Raw genomic sequence first — 13,158 nt, 5'->3', positions numbered from 1 at the left:
GAACAGTTATTCTGAAGATTATGATGAAGAAATGATGAATAAACAGAGCCAACTTCAGAAAATAAGAGATTTTTCTCTTGTTTTGGAATACCTTCCTCTCTTCCCACTCCCAGGGAGAATCAAGTCCAGTGTTTTCCTCTTTCCTTTCTTTTCTCCACTCAAGTTTCTGTTTCTTTAGGGTCCAGGTGACCAGTTCCCCACCACGGACAGTGGTCAAAGGAAAACCTTGGGTCCACTTCCTGTTTCCTCCATCTGCTGGATGTGTGATCTTAGGCAAATCTCTTCCCCTCTTTGACCTCAGTTTCATCTGGTGTAAACTCAGAACACCAGGACACAGCTCACAGGACAAGAATATATAATGCTTTCTCTGAGATTGTTGAGGTCCAGCCCAGAGCTAGGTGATTGCCCAATTTCTTGGGAGGAGGAATTCATATCTTTGACCCCCGATCCCCAGTGCTGACTGCCCGCTTCCCCTCAGTGTATCCCCTACCTGCTCCAAACCCTCGAGTCCACACTGTGATGGCAAATTCCTTGAGTTCCCAACCTGCCTAACTCAGGTCACCTGTAAATCAGACAGGTCATCAGAATCACCTGTGAATCTTCCTCAAAAGAGAAATTCCAGGAACCAATGATATTAGAACCAGCGAAATTACTGAATCAGAATCCCAGAGGCAGAAGGAGAATGGTGTTGGTTTGTGATCTGACTGATCCCCACACAGAAGACAAGGAGACACAGAACAGAGGGAGCCGGTCCAGACTGGCAGGTGGAGGGTCTCAGAAGAAAGGGAACTCACATACGACATACGAGGCTTGCTGTGATTCCTGCAAGACCCCCGTAAACCTCCATACATGCTCACATCAAACTTTATAGGAGGCCTTAACTGGATTCAGCCACTCACTGCCGTCTCATGGCTGTGTTCTGGAAGACAGCTCCCACCGTGGGAACGATAGGCAGAATGTATGTTCCAAGGACAGGAAGGGGTGATAAGGAGCCTCCGATGACCCAAGTCCAGCTGGAGGGTCGACCAGTGGTCTCATCCTTCGGTGACCTCCTGCAATAGGTAGGACATGCATTTCTTACAGAAGCTCCCCATCTAATAACTCCGATGCATCATCAGGCTTGGGCTGCATTCAAGGTCTATTTCCTAGTGAGGAGCATTGTGTTAAATACCTGCTTTCTGTGCCCATAGCTTTTGGTGACCTGTAATGTTCTAGATCTATAATCTTATGATTATTACAGTGGAAGTGAGAAATAGATTTAAGGGACTAGATCTGATAGATAGAGTGCCTGATGAACTATGGACTGAGGTTCGTGACATTGTACAGGAGACAGGGATCAAGACCATCCCCATGGAAAAGAAATGCAAAAAAGCAAAATGGCTGTCTGAGTAGGCCTTACAACTAGCTGTGAAAAGAAGAGAAATGAAAAGCAAAGGAGAAAAGGAAAGATATAAGCATCTGAATGCAGAGTTCCAAAGAATAGCAAGAAGAGATAAGAAAGCCTTCCTCAGCAATCAATACAAAGAAATAGAGGAAAACAACAGAATGGGAAAGACTAGAGATCTCTTCAAGAAAAGTAGAGACACCAAGAGAACATTTCATGCAAAGATGGGCTCGATCAAGGACAGAAATGGTATGGACCTAACAGAAGCAGAAGATATTAAGAAGAGATGGCAAGAATACACAGAAGAACTGTACAGAAAAGATCTTCACGACCCAGATAATCACGATGGTGTGATCACTCACCTAGAGCCAGACATCTTGGAATGTGAAGTCAAGTGGGCCTTAGAAAGCATCACTACAAACAAAGCTAGTGGAGGTGATGGAATTCCAGTTGAGCTATTTCAAATCCTGAAAGATGATGCTGTGAAAGTGCTGCACTCAATATGCCAGCAAATTTGGAAAACTCAGCAGTAGCCACAGGACTGGAAAAGGTCAGTTTTCATTCCAATCCCAAAGAAAGGCAATGCCAAAGAATGCTCAAACTACTGCACAATTGCATTCATCTCACACGCTAGTAAAGTAATGCTCAAAATTCTCTAAGGCAGGCTTCGGCAATACATGAACTGTGAACTTCCAGATGTTCAAGCTGGTTTTAGAAAAGGCAGAGGAGCCAGAGATCAAATTGCCAACATCCGCTGGATCATGGAAAAAGCAAGAGAGTTCCAGAAAAACATCTATTTCTGCTTTATTGACTATGCCAAAGCCTTAGACTATGTGGATCACAATAAACTGTGGAAAATTCTGAAAGAGATGGAAATACCAGACCACCTGACTGGTCTCTTGAGAAACCTATATGCAGGTCAGGAAGCAACAGTTAGAACTGGACATGGAACAACAAACTGGTTCCAAATAGGAAAAGGAGTACGTCAAGGCTGTATATTGTCACCCTGCTTATTTAACTTCTATGCAGAGTACACCATGAGAAACGCTGGGCTGGAAGAAACACAAGCTGGAATCAAGATTGCCAGGAGAAATATCAATAACCTCAGATATGACGATGACACCACCTTTATGGCAGAAAGTGAAGAGGAACTAAAAAGCCTCTTGATGAAGGTGAAAGAGGAGAGTGAAAAAGTTGGCTTAAAGCTCAACATTCAGAAAACAAAGATCATGGCATCTGGTCCCATCACTTCATTGCAAATAGATGCGGAAACAGTGGAAACAGTGTCAGACTTTATTTTGGGGGACTCCAAAATCACTGCAGATGGTGATTGCAGCCATGAAATTAAAAGATGCTTGCTCCTTGGAAGGAAAGTTATGACCAACCTAGATAGCATATCAAAAGCAGAGACATTACTTTGCCAACAAAGGTTCGTCTAGTCAAGGCTATGGTTTTTCCAGTAGTCATGTATGGATGTGAGAGTTGGACTGTGAAGAAAGCTGAGCGCTGAAGAATTGATGCTTTTGAACTGTGGTGTTGGAGAAGACTATTGAGAGTCCCTTGGACTGCAAGGAGATCCAACCAGTCCATCCTAAAGGAGATCAGTCCTGGGTGTTCTTTGGAAGGACTGATGCTAAAGCTGAAACTCCAGTACTTTGGCCACCTCATGTGAAGAGTTGATTCATTGGAAAAGACTCTGATGCTGGGAGGGATTGGGGGAGGAGGAGAAGGGGACGACAGAGGATGAGATGGCTGGATGGTATCACCGACTCGATGGGCGTGAGTTTGAGTGAACTCCGGGAGTTGATGATGGACAGGGAGGCCTGCGTGCTGCGATTCATGGGGTCGCAAAGAGTCAGTTGACTGAGCAACTGAATTGAACTGAACTGAATGCTCTAGAAGCTTCCATAGTGGTTTTCTTCCCCTTGGAGTTGACTGAGTTCTTTTCCTCCCATTTCACTACCTCACGTTTGTGCCCTGTCCTGCTTTTCCCAGACTATCCAGTCCTCTGCATCCAAGCCCAGCTTTTCCATAAGCCAAGTTGACCATAACCTCTTATTTATTCTTTCCCCTGGAATGTAGACATCTGATTGCCCAACATTTAGAGTACAAATCTGACTATGTGTAGTGGTCACATACTTTAGCTCTTACTTTAAGACTGCACGGCTATTTCCTTCCAAGGTTCTTGGCCTCTGTGGGGCATCAAGAATCATTCCAGTTAGTCATGTGAACCCAGAGGGGCAGTTTCCCTTTCCTGACCTCAATAGAAATGCCTTGCATCCCTTATTAGGAGCCCACTCCTCAGGCATCTTTAGCCCTTTCAAAGCAAATCCAGCCTGTCTTGGATTTTCTGGCTAGTGCTGAGTCAACAGAATACAAATGTCTCCTTGGCAAGAGCTTCAGAAAAGGCATGATTAAAGAGGACACGCCTCCCACACGTCTGTGAGACATCTCACTCATTACCCAGACCCGCCTGCCTCAGAGCCACTCATCGCCTCTGTCACTTCATATCTGTGGATTCTGGGCTTCATCGATACTCCCTGGGCACTTAAATACATCACACACACACACACACTGAACTGAAAGGAAGAGAATGAAGATACCGTGTGTGTGTTTGTGTGTGTGTGTGTGTGTGTGTGTGTGTGTGCGTGCGCGTGCACGCACATGCGCACTTGTGCATGTCTGTGCAGCCCTAAGCCCGGTGGCCAAAGACTGTTCCTGGACTATGAACTATGTCTGTGTTTCTGATGAGGGAGCTGCCTTGGGCATTGAAGCAAGGAGCCCGAGTGTGCAGTGGAAGTTGGAACAAAGAGAATATACCAGGATATTTTCAGATGCAGGTTCCTACCTAATAACTCGAAAGTAGTTTGAACAATAATGACATCTATCTCATAAACCAAGAAGCTCAGAGGAAGGGTAATCCCCCAGACTGCTGTGACAGTTCAGGGATAGCCTCTCAGGCTCTTTCTATCCTTCTGATCTGTACTTCCCAGTATTGGAATGTCCCTTCTTGGGACTACAAGAGGACTGCTGCAGAGCCAGGCATCACCCACAGTTATAACCACATCCAGTGAAAAATATTGGTACTTCCTCTTACGAATCTCTTTTATTGTTGTCCAATCACTAAGCCCTGTCTGACTCCTTGCCACCCCATGGATTGCAGCACACCAGGCTCCCCTGTCATTCACTATCTCCCAGAGTTTGCCCAAATTCATGCCCATTGAGCCAATGATGCCATCTAACCATTTCATCCTCTGCCGCCTCCTTCTTCTTGTCCCTTCAATCTTTCCTAGCATCTGGGTCTTTTCTATGAGTCAGCTCTTCGCATCAGGTAGCCAAAGTATAGGAGTTTCACCTTCAGCCTTCCAATGAATATTCAGGGTTGATCTTCTTTAGGATTGACTGGTTTGATCTCCTTGCCATCCAAAGGATTCTCTCTTTTTATTAGGAAATCAACTTTTCTTAACATCCCTCACATATACATACAGCATTTTTTCCTTTTAGTTCCCTGCAGCCAGGACTGGCTTCAAGAGAATCATCAAGGTGATTTAGGAACATATCTGGCTTGTGTATATCATGGTGGGAAGATGGATCTGGCAAGAAATAAGAAGCCAAGGGACAGAGACAGGGATAGGTTTGCTGTTGGGTAAACAGCCAACACCAGTTGTTCCAGGGGCTCAGGACTAGATGAAGAGAAGGATGGAAGAATTTCCTGCCTGAATCTTGGATGGTCCCTCTAGGTAAATATGTAAAACAGATTCACTTTGCTGTCTACCTAAAACTAATACAACATTATAAATCAACTGTATTTCAATAATAAATTTTAAAAAGTATTACCTAATCAAAGAGAAGCTATGACCAACCTAAACAGCATATTAAAAAGCAGAGACATTACTTTGCTGACAAAGGTCCATCTAGTCAAAGCTATGGTTTTTCCAGTAGTCATGTATGGATGTAAGAGTTGGACCACAAAGAAAGCTGAATACCAAAGAATTGATGCTTTTAAACTGTGGTGTTGTCGAAGACTCTTGAGAGTCCCTTGGACTGCAAGGTGATCAAACCAGTCCATCCTAAAGGAAATCAGTCCTGAAGGACTGATGCTGAAGGTGAAGTTCCAATACTTTGGCCACCTGATGCAAAGAACTGGCTCACTGGAAAAGACCCTGATGCTGGGAAAGACTAAAGGCAGGAGGAGAAGGGGACGAGGATGAGATGGTTGGATGGCATCACCGACTCGATGGACATGAGTTTGAGCAGGCTCTGGAAGTTAGTTATAGACAGGGAAGCCTGGTGTGCTGTAATCCGTGGGGTCGCAAAGAGTCAGACACGACTGAGCTACTGAACTGAACTGAATTGATAAGTGGAACTAATTTGGGTACTGATTGAAATATATAAAATAACAAGGAAAATGTGAATTGACAGGATATCTGACAATACTAAAGAATTATTATGAAAAATTTTAGGTGTGACAACAATATTGCAGGTATTTTTTAAGGAAGCCTTGTCCTCTAGAAATGCATCCTGAAATATCTTCATGTGAAATAACATCTGGGACTTGCTTCACAATAGCTTGGAACGGGGAGGGAATAGATGAAACAAGATTTTCTGGGTGTGGATGACTGTTGGAGCTGGTGATGGGAAGCCAGGGTTCATTAGATAATTCTTCCTACTTTTTGATATACTTGAAATTTTGCTTCCCTGGGCTTTCCTGGTGGCTCAGCTGATAAAGAATCCTCCTGCAATTCGGGAGACCTAGGTTCGATCCCTGGGTTGGGAAGATCCCCTGGAGAAGGGAATGGCTACCCACTGCAGTATTCTGGCCTGGAGAATTCCCCGGGGTTGCAAGGCCTGGAGAATTCCATGGACTGTGTAGTCCATAGGGTCACAAGGAGTTGGACGTGGCTGAGCAACTTTCACTTTTTTCACTTGAAAATTTGCATAAAATAATTTTTAAATAAAATTACATAAACACTTTCTAAACACAAAAATTTCACTTTTGAGGAGTGATACAAATTATAGAAAAGATGTTTATTAAGATTACTTGTAATGGAAAAAAAACAAATATTGAATCATGGGTTAAGTAGATTATAGTAATTCCTTTCAATATAACAATATGTGCCCTTCAATTATGTTTAAGAATAGTTTTTAAAGACATGGGAATATACTTACATAATATTAACTAAAATATATTTCAAGATTATAATATTATCTCAAATAAATACAAGGTACATTGCATAAAAGGATGTTTCTAAATTGCCTTATCACCATTTTTATTGAGGGGAGTATGACCTGGTGGTTAAAAGGGCAGGTTCTAGAGGGAGTTGGAACCTCAGCTGAAACACATACTAGCTGTAACCTTAGATAAATCCCTTTACCTCCATGTTCTAATCTCTTAAATGGGTACAGTGGTGGCACCTATCTCACAGGTTTTAAGAATTAAGAACATTGATTTATTTAAAACACCCACAACAATGCTGCCGCATAGTGAGCTCTTTACAAATGTTGGCGGTTACTACCATTCACAGGATAGTGCGTACAATACACACTGATACGGGTTGCCTGAAAACTGATGGTTTATATGGACCCGATTTCTAATTTTCCAAAGCACCATTGCCACATGATTCTATTTTATTCTTGTAACAGCACAGTGAGAAAAGAAGTCAAATAATAACTGGTTACAAAATGAAGACTAAAACTCAGTTGCAGGGAGTCGAAGGAACTTTCCCGAGGTGCCCCCAGGGATCTCCCAAAGGTCCTGAACATTCTCTCTTGGCCTCCTGGCTTATTTCTTCCAAGACACCCTTCTGTGAGCAATCAAGGTCATTGTGTGAAGGGCTGCTAGCCGCTGTCCATCAGGCCCAGACATTATTTTTACTCCCTCTGCTCTGGTAGATAATGGCTCCAAATTCCAGGGCTGGAGTGATAAGGCCTCCCCCAAGCTAAGCACTGAAGATTCTGAGACTGCTTAGTGTACCTGGAGCCCGCGATAACTGGTATCGCCCTGCTGCTCCAGCTCGGTTCATGTCTCCAGCCTGAGCTGGTCCTATCTGGGCACCTCCCGAAGGATGGTGTCCCCACAGACCATCCAGACTGTGAGGGCCTTTATCTGCATCTCCTGGTTAGCCTTCTATTTGTATGCAAATAAGCCCTTGCCTTCGTGGCTTGTGGATAAATGGCCACTGCAAGTTGGAGGTCTTATGGTGAAAGAATAGAAGTGATCTTATAGAATAAGAAGTCACATTTGTATTTTTTAAAGACGTGGAAACTCAGGCCCAGAGCAACCAAGTGGAGCTCCCAGGGGCATGTTGCTAGTGAGAGCAGCCAGTCCATATATTGAGATCCCCATAGACCATATTTCTATCTCTACCCTAGAACCCCAGTTGAGCTGGAAAAAACAATCATCCATTAACATCAGTCTATGTTACTGTGTGTGTTACTGTGTTACTGTGTTACAGTTACTGTGTGTGTTCGTGAGAGAGAAGTTTAAAACAAAGAAAAAGAGAAAAAAAAAAAAAAAACCCGAAAGAGAGGCAGAGAGTGTGTGTGGGGTGGGGGAGGAGTTTATCCCCAGATTATTGGTTTCTAAACTGTTGGACTCACCTCCTTAAAGCAGAAATTATGCTCCATTTAGTCTTCAATGGAAATCTATTTTTTAAATAAAAGGTATTTTCATTTTTAAAATAAATATAGATGGTTAATCATTGTCCATTTTTATTGGATTCCATTGATATCTTTAAGTCAGTTAGACAAGTAGGCCATTAGACGGAGGTGGCACCAAGACCATGGCAGCCTGTGTGAGCCAACGGCATTCCAAACCTGTAAAGGCCTCAAGTTTTGAAATCAAAATCTAAGGACAACCAAACACAAATAGCCAACTAGGCTTTAGGCTACAGCCAACCAATCATTTTCTCACTTTGTTCCTGTTGTTTCTGTATAATTCTCTCCCCTGATCCTGTCAGCACAGCATTTCTAACCAGTTCCAGTTTGAGGTTGCCCAATTCAAATAGATTTTTGTTCCATAAATCTCTTAAAATCTGTGATATGCCTCAGTCTTTTTTTAACAATACTAAAAGTCCAAGGACTTCCCAGCTGGTGCTAATGATAAAGAATCCGTCTGCCAATGCAGGAGATGCAGGGGACGTGGGTTCAATCCCTGGGTTGGGAAGATCCTATGGAGGAGGAAATTTCAACCTACTCCAGTATGCTTGCCTAAAAAATTCCATGGACAGAGGAAAAGTCCAAATCAAATGACTGCCGGTAAATACGATATTTTAATGCGAAAAGAGAAGGAACCACATCATAAAGACCTTTTTCTTACCATATAAAACCAACTGGCTGGTGGGGTTGGAGAGACACAGGGAAACTCTGGGAGGTATTGGCTGAGTCTATTGTCTCGATCATGGTGATGGAATCACAGGTGTTCCGAGATGTTCAAACTCATCAGATTGTCCACATTAAATACATGCATTCTTTATCAATTGACCTCAATAAGACTATTTTTTAAAAGGATAGGGGAAAGTAATAATAAGTCAAAAGGCAAAGATGAAAGAGAGGTTAAAATAATCATTGGAAGATATAAACAAAGGGAATAATAGTCAAGATTGCTTAATAGTTGGACTTCCCTAGCAGTCCAGGGGTTAAGACTCTGCGGTGGCAATGCAAGGGGTGCAGGTTCGATCCCTGATCGAGGAACTAAGATTCTGCATGCCAGTCGGTGTGGCCAAGAAATAAACAAATAAATTAATGAAATCATCAAAATAAAATTTTAAAAGGAGTAAACTAATTTTTTTAAAGAAGGATTGTTTAATAAAAATGTAAATCATAATTGACATCCTCATACATGCACAAAAAGTGGCAAATAATTCATGTTCACCATCCTTGCTAACTTCAGCAGGACTGGAAAATTCCTGGAGTCAAAATCCAGGATCTTGGGCCCAGCCAGGATCCCAGAAAGACCAAAACTTCCCCCAATTCTCTCCTAACAGAGGAGAATGCTCCTCCTGATCAGGAGTTCCTAACACCACCTAATACTGAGAAGAAATTCTTACCATCGGGGTGTGTGTGGAGACCTGCAGGAAGGGATCTGCCTCTGGAGCCAATAACTATCGGCTCAGCCTGCCAGCCTCCAGCAGAAACTAACTAGGGGGTGAGGGCATTTGTAAAGGCTCTTCTTCTCCCCCAGCTCAGGAGTCATCTTGGTGATCATGGCAACACACTTAGAAATGCAACTCAAATGTGACCCATGGGCTTTGGCTGGTAAGATGGGCAAGAAGGTCCCATAGGGTGTGCACTGGCCTACAGAGGACACCCCAAATGATCTAAGGTTGTCCACAGGGCCTAGCAAAGCCAGCCTGGTTCACACAGGCAGCCCCCAAGGCTGACACACCTGGGAGCTTCTGAACTTCTTTTGTACCAGAACGAGGAGGGGAAAGTTGCTACTGCAAAGCCAAGAGGTCAGGATGAGATGTGGACCACAAGGCAGAGCCCTCCTTCCCTGCCCACCCCACCCCCCAGTCCAGCCAGACTAGACCTGAGCCCCAAGAAAGAGATCTTAGGTCAAAGCATGAAGTAGCTGGGATCAGGGACCAGGGGGCTGCTTATATAGAAGGTACTGTTCCATTTACTCTACATACAAGATGTCATTTAATTCTGACCATCCTTGAGGGAGGTACTGCTATGATCCAGACTTTACAGATATGGAAACTAAGTCACAGAGAGGGTAAGCAGTTGCCTCAAAGACACACAGTAAGAGGGAGAGCCCAGATTCCAACAGACAGCGTCAAACTCCTAAGCACTGAGCCACATGGCCTTAACCACTCTTAACCACATGGCCTCAACTCCACAGGCAGCGGTGCTGCGACATGAGACAACATGCCCTGGTCCTCCCAGGAACCCAGAGACGTGAAGTGCAGCAGGACCCGGGGGAGGCCTGGGAACAGGCACTTCAGTGGCCCCTTGGCCAGGACAGTGGAGCTGATGCAGTGAGCCAGAAGGTGCTGCTCGCTTGGACACACCAGACACACCCAGGGTCCAGCAGGCCCTGGATCTGCTCTGGAGAGATGGGTGCTGGGGTCCAGGGGACCCAGGTTTCCAGCTCTTAAAGGGAATGGTCACAGAGGAGAATGAGAAACCCAGCAGCACTTCCTTTACCCCTCCTCCACGCCTTCCCTGTACCCTGTCCTCTGCTTCCCACTAGCATAGCATGGAGGAACCCAGCCATTACCATAAACCGAGCCAACTGCATCAGTTCAGAGATGTGCTCAGGATAACCACCAACCTCCCTGAGTCCCCAAGACTTAGCAACACCCTCTGGGCTCCCAAACTGGAGCAGGGAGACTGGCTTTTGGTGAGATGGGAGCTGGGACACATGAAATGGTAGGTTGCGTTTACGATTAAAAAGAAAGAGAAGCAGCAGCCGGGTCACTATTTTCCTGGGAGCCCGGGGTTGCCTGTCAGGTGCATGGAAGGTATCTAATTGCGGCCACCAGCAGACCACAGGGTCCTGGGGCAGAGGGAGCTGGGGGTGGAGAGCCAGCCCTGCCCTCCCTGGGGACCCAGGTGACCATGCCTTCAGGATCTTGCTTCAGCTAGGAGACGCCAGCTCCTCCTCTGCAGGCTTCCTTGTGTCCACAAAGGAAGCCAGAGCATTATCATTCCTCAGTCATCCTGCAAGTTGCTGAGGCTTGAAAGCTCCCACGGAGGCGGCTGCTGGAGCATGGCTGCTAGGGCCGCCCACGTTAAATTGCTTCACACGTGGGTACCATTTATGGGGCCTTTGCTCTGTATTTAACACCACAGCCAGTGATGGACTTTCGCTGTTGGAAAGTGCTCGGGTCCCCTGCACATCACTTTATAACTGATGGGAGAAGATGTCCTCTCTTCCGTAAATTGTATCTGGCCTTTCCAGCCCTGCAGTAATTAATGTTTGTTCTCATCCAATGGGCAGATTCAAAGAAATACAGCTCTCATTAGCTCTCGCTCAATTAAGAAAAATGGTCCTCGGCCCCCACGATTCAAACGCTGCTACAAAGCTGGAGTTGCTTGAATTACACGGCTAGGAGGACCAGGAGGGCATCCTAGCCCTCTCTGGGGCTCCAGACCCATCCCCAGCAGCATCCAGCCTCCTCTAGTCTCCTCCAGTGTCCCCCCACCATACACATTCCACACCCACTTCCTAAGGAACCAGAAGGACAGTAATAGCTAGTGTTCACTGAGTGCTTACTAAGTCCAAGGTACCATCCTAAACAACACGCGTGAACCAGTTCATAAATGAGACATATGGACCATCACAAATACACATGAATCAGCTTTTACAGGATGAATATGAATTAGCTCATCATCAATGATGCAGATGAATCAGTTCATTGAGACACGGTCATGTATTTATGATGCCTAGAGGTCATGAGTTGAATAAGAACTATTTTGGGGATTTAAGACTTTATGTTTATATTCTTCCTTAAAGATTGTGTTTGAAATAAACACATAAAATATTTACATTCTCAGAGAAAACTTACAAATCCTCTAGCATATGTTGGTGGTCTCCAGTGTGAGAATCTCTCCTTGTAACATAATAATATGTTTTCACTCTCTCTACAACTTGAGCTGATATAAACAAAAACTAAACAGTCTTTAAAGAAATTTGATTTTAGTTTAAATAGGCAGGACTTCTTTGAATTTTTCTTTCTTCCTCATTTCTTTTATTTTTGTCAAAATCTGTGTATTTTCAAATTAATCTTTACTGGAGTATAGTTGCTTTTCATTGTCATGTTAGTTTCTGCTGTGCAGCAAAGTGGATCAGTTATGTTGCTGCTCTTTGGTCACCCAGTTGTGTCCAACTCTTTTGCAACCCCATGGATGGTAGCCCGCCAGGCTCCTCTGTCCATGGGATTTCCCAGGGAGTCAGTTGCCATTTCCTTCTCCAGGGCATATTCCCGATGCAGGGATTGAACCCAAGTCTCCTGCCCATGTCTGTTGCATTAGAAGTGGGTTCTTTACTGCAGAGCCACCAGGGAAGCCCCCAAATATATATATCCAGTCTTTTTTACATTTCCTTCCATTTCAGTTCAGTTCAGTTCAGTCACTCAGTCGTATCTGACTCTTTTCGAAGAGAGAAGTGATCCATGAATCACGGCACACCAGGCCTCCCTGTCCATCACCAACTCCCGGAGTTTACCCAAACTCATGTCCATCGAGTCGGTCGGTGATACTATCCAACCATCTCATCCTCTGTCATCCCCTTCTCCTCCTGCCCCCAATCCCTTCCAGCATCAGGGTCTTTCCCAATGAGTCAATTCTTTGCATGAGGTGGCCAAAGTATTGGAGTTTCAGCTTCAGCATCAGTCCTTCCAATGAACACCCAGGACTGATCTCCTTTAGGATGGACTGGTTGCAGTCCAAGGGACTCTCAAGAGTCTTCTCCAACACCACAGTTCAAAAGCGTCAATTCTTTGGCGCTCAGCTTTCTTCACAGTCCAACTCTCACATCCATACATGACCCCTGGAAAAACCATAGCCTTGACTAGACAGACCTTTTTTTGGCAAAGTAATGTCTCTGCTTTTGAATATGCTATCTGCTGCTGCTGCTAAGTCGCTTCAGTCGTGTCCAACTCTATGCCACCCCATAGATGGAAGTCCACCAAGCTCCCCCGTCCCTGGGATTCTCCAGGCAAGAACACTGGAGTGGGTTGCCATTTCCTTCTCCAATGCATGAGAGTGAAAAGTGAAAGTGAAGTCGCTCAGTCATGTCCAACTCTTAGCGACCCCAAGGACGGCAG

The sequence above is a fragment of the Bos indicus x Bos taurus genome, chromosome 20 (assembly GCF_003369695.1).
Source record: "Bos indicus x Bos taurus breed Angus x Brahman F1 hybrid chromosome 20, Bos_hybrid_MaternalHap_v2.0, whole genome shotgun sequence".
NCBI classification, from domain to species: Eukaryota; Metazoa; Chordata; class Mammalia; order Artiodactyla; family Bovidae; genus Bos; species Bos indicus x Bos taurus.
The sequence above is the reverse complement of the archived record's forward strand: the minus strand, read 5'-3'. Positions refer to the sequence as shown.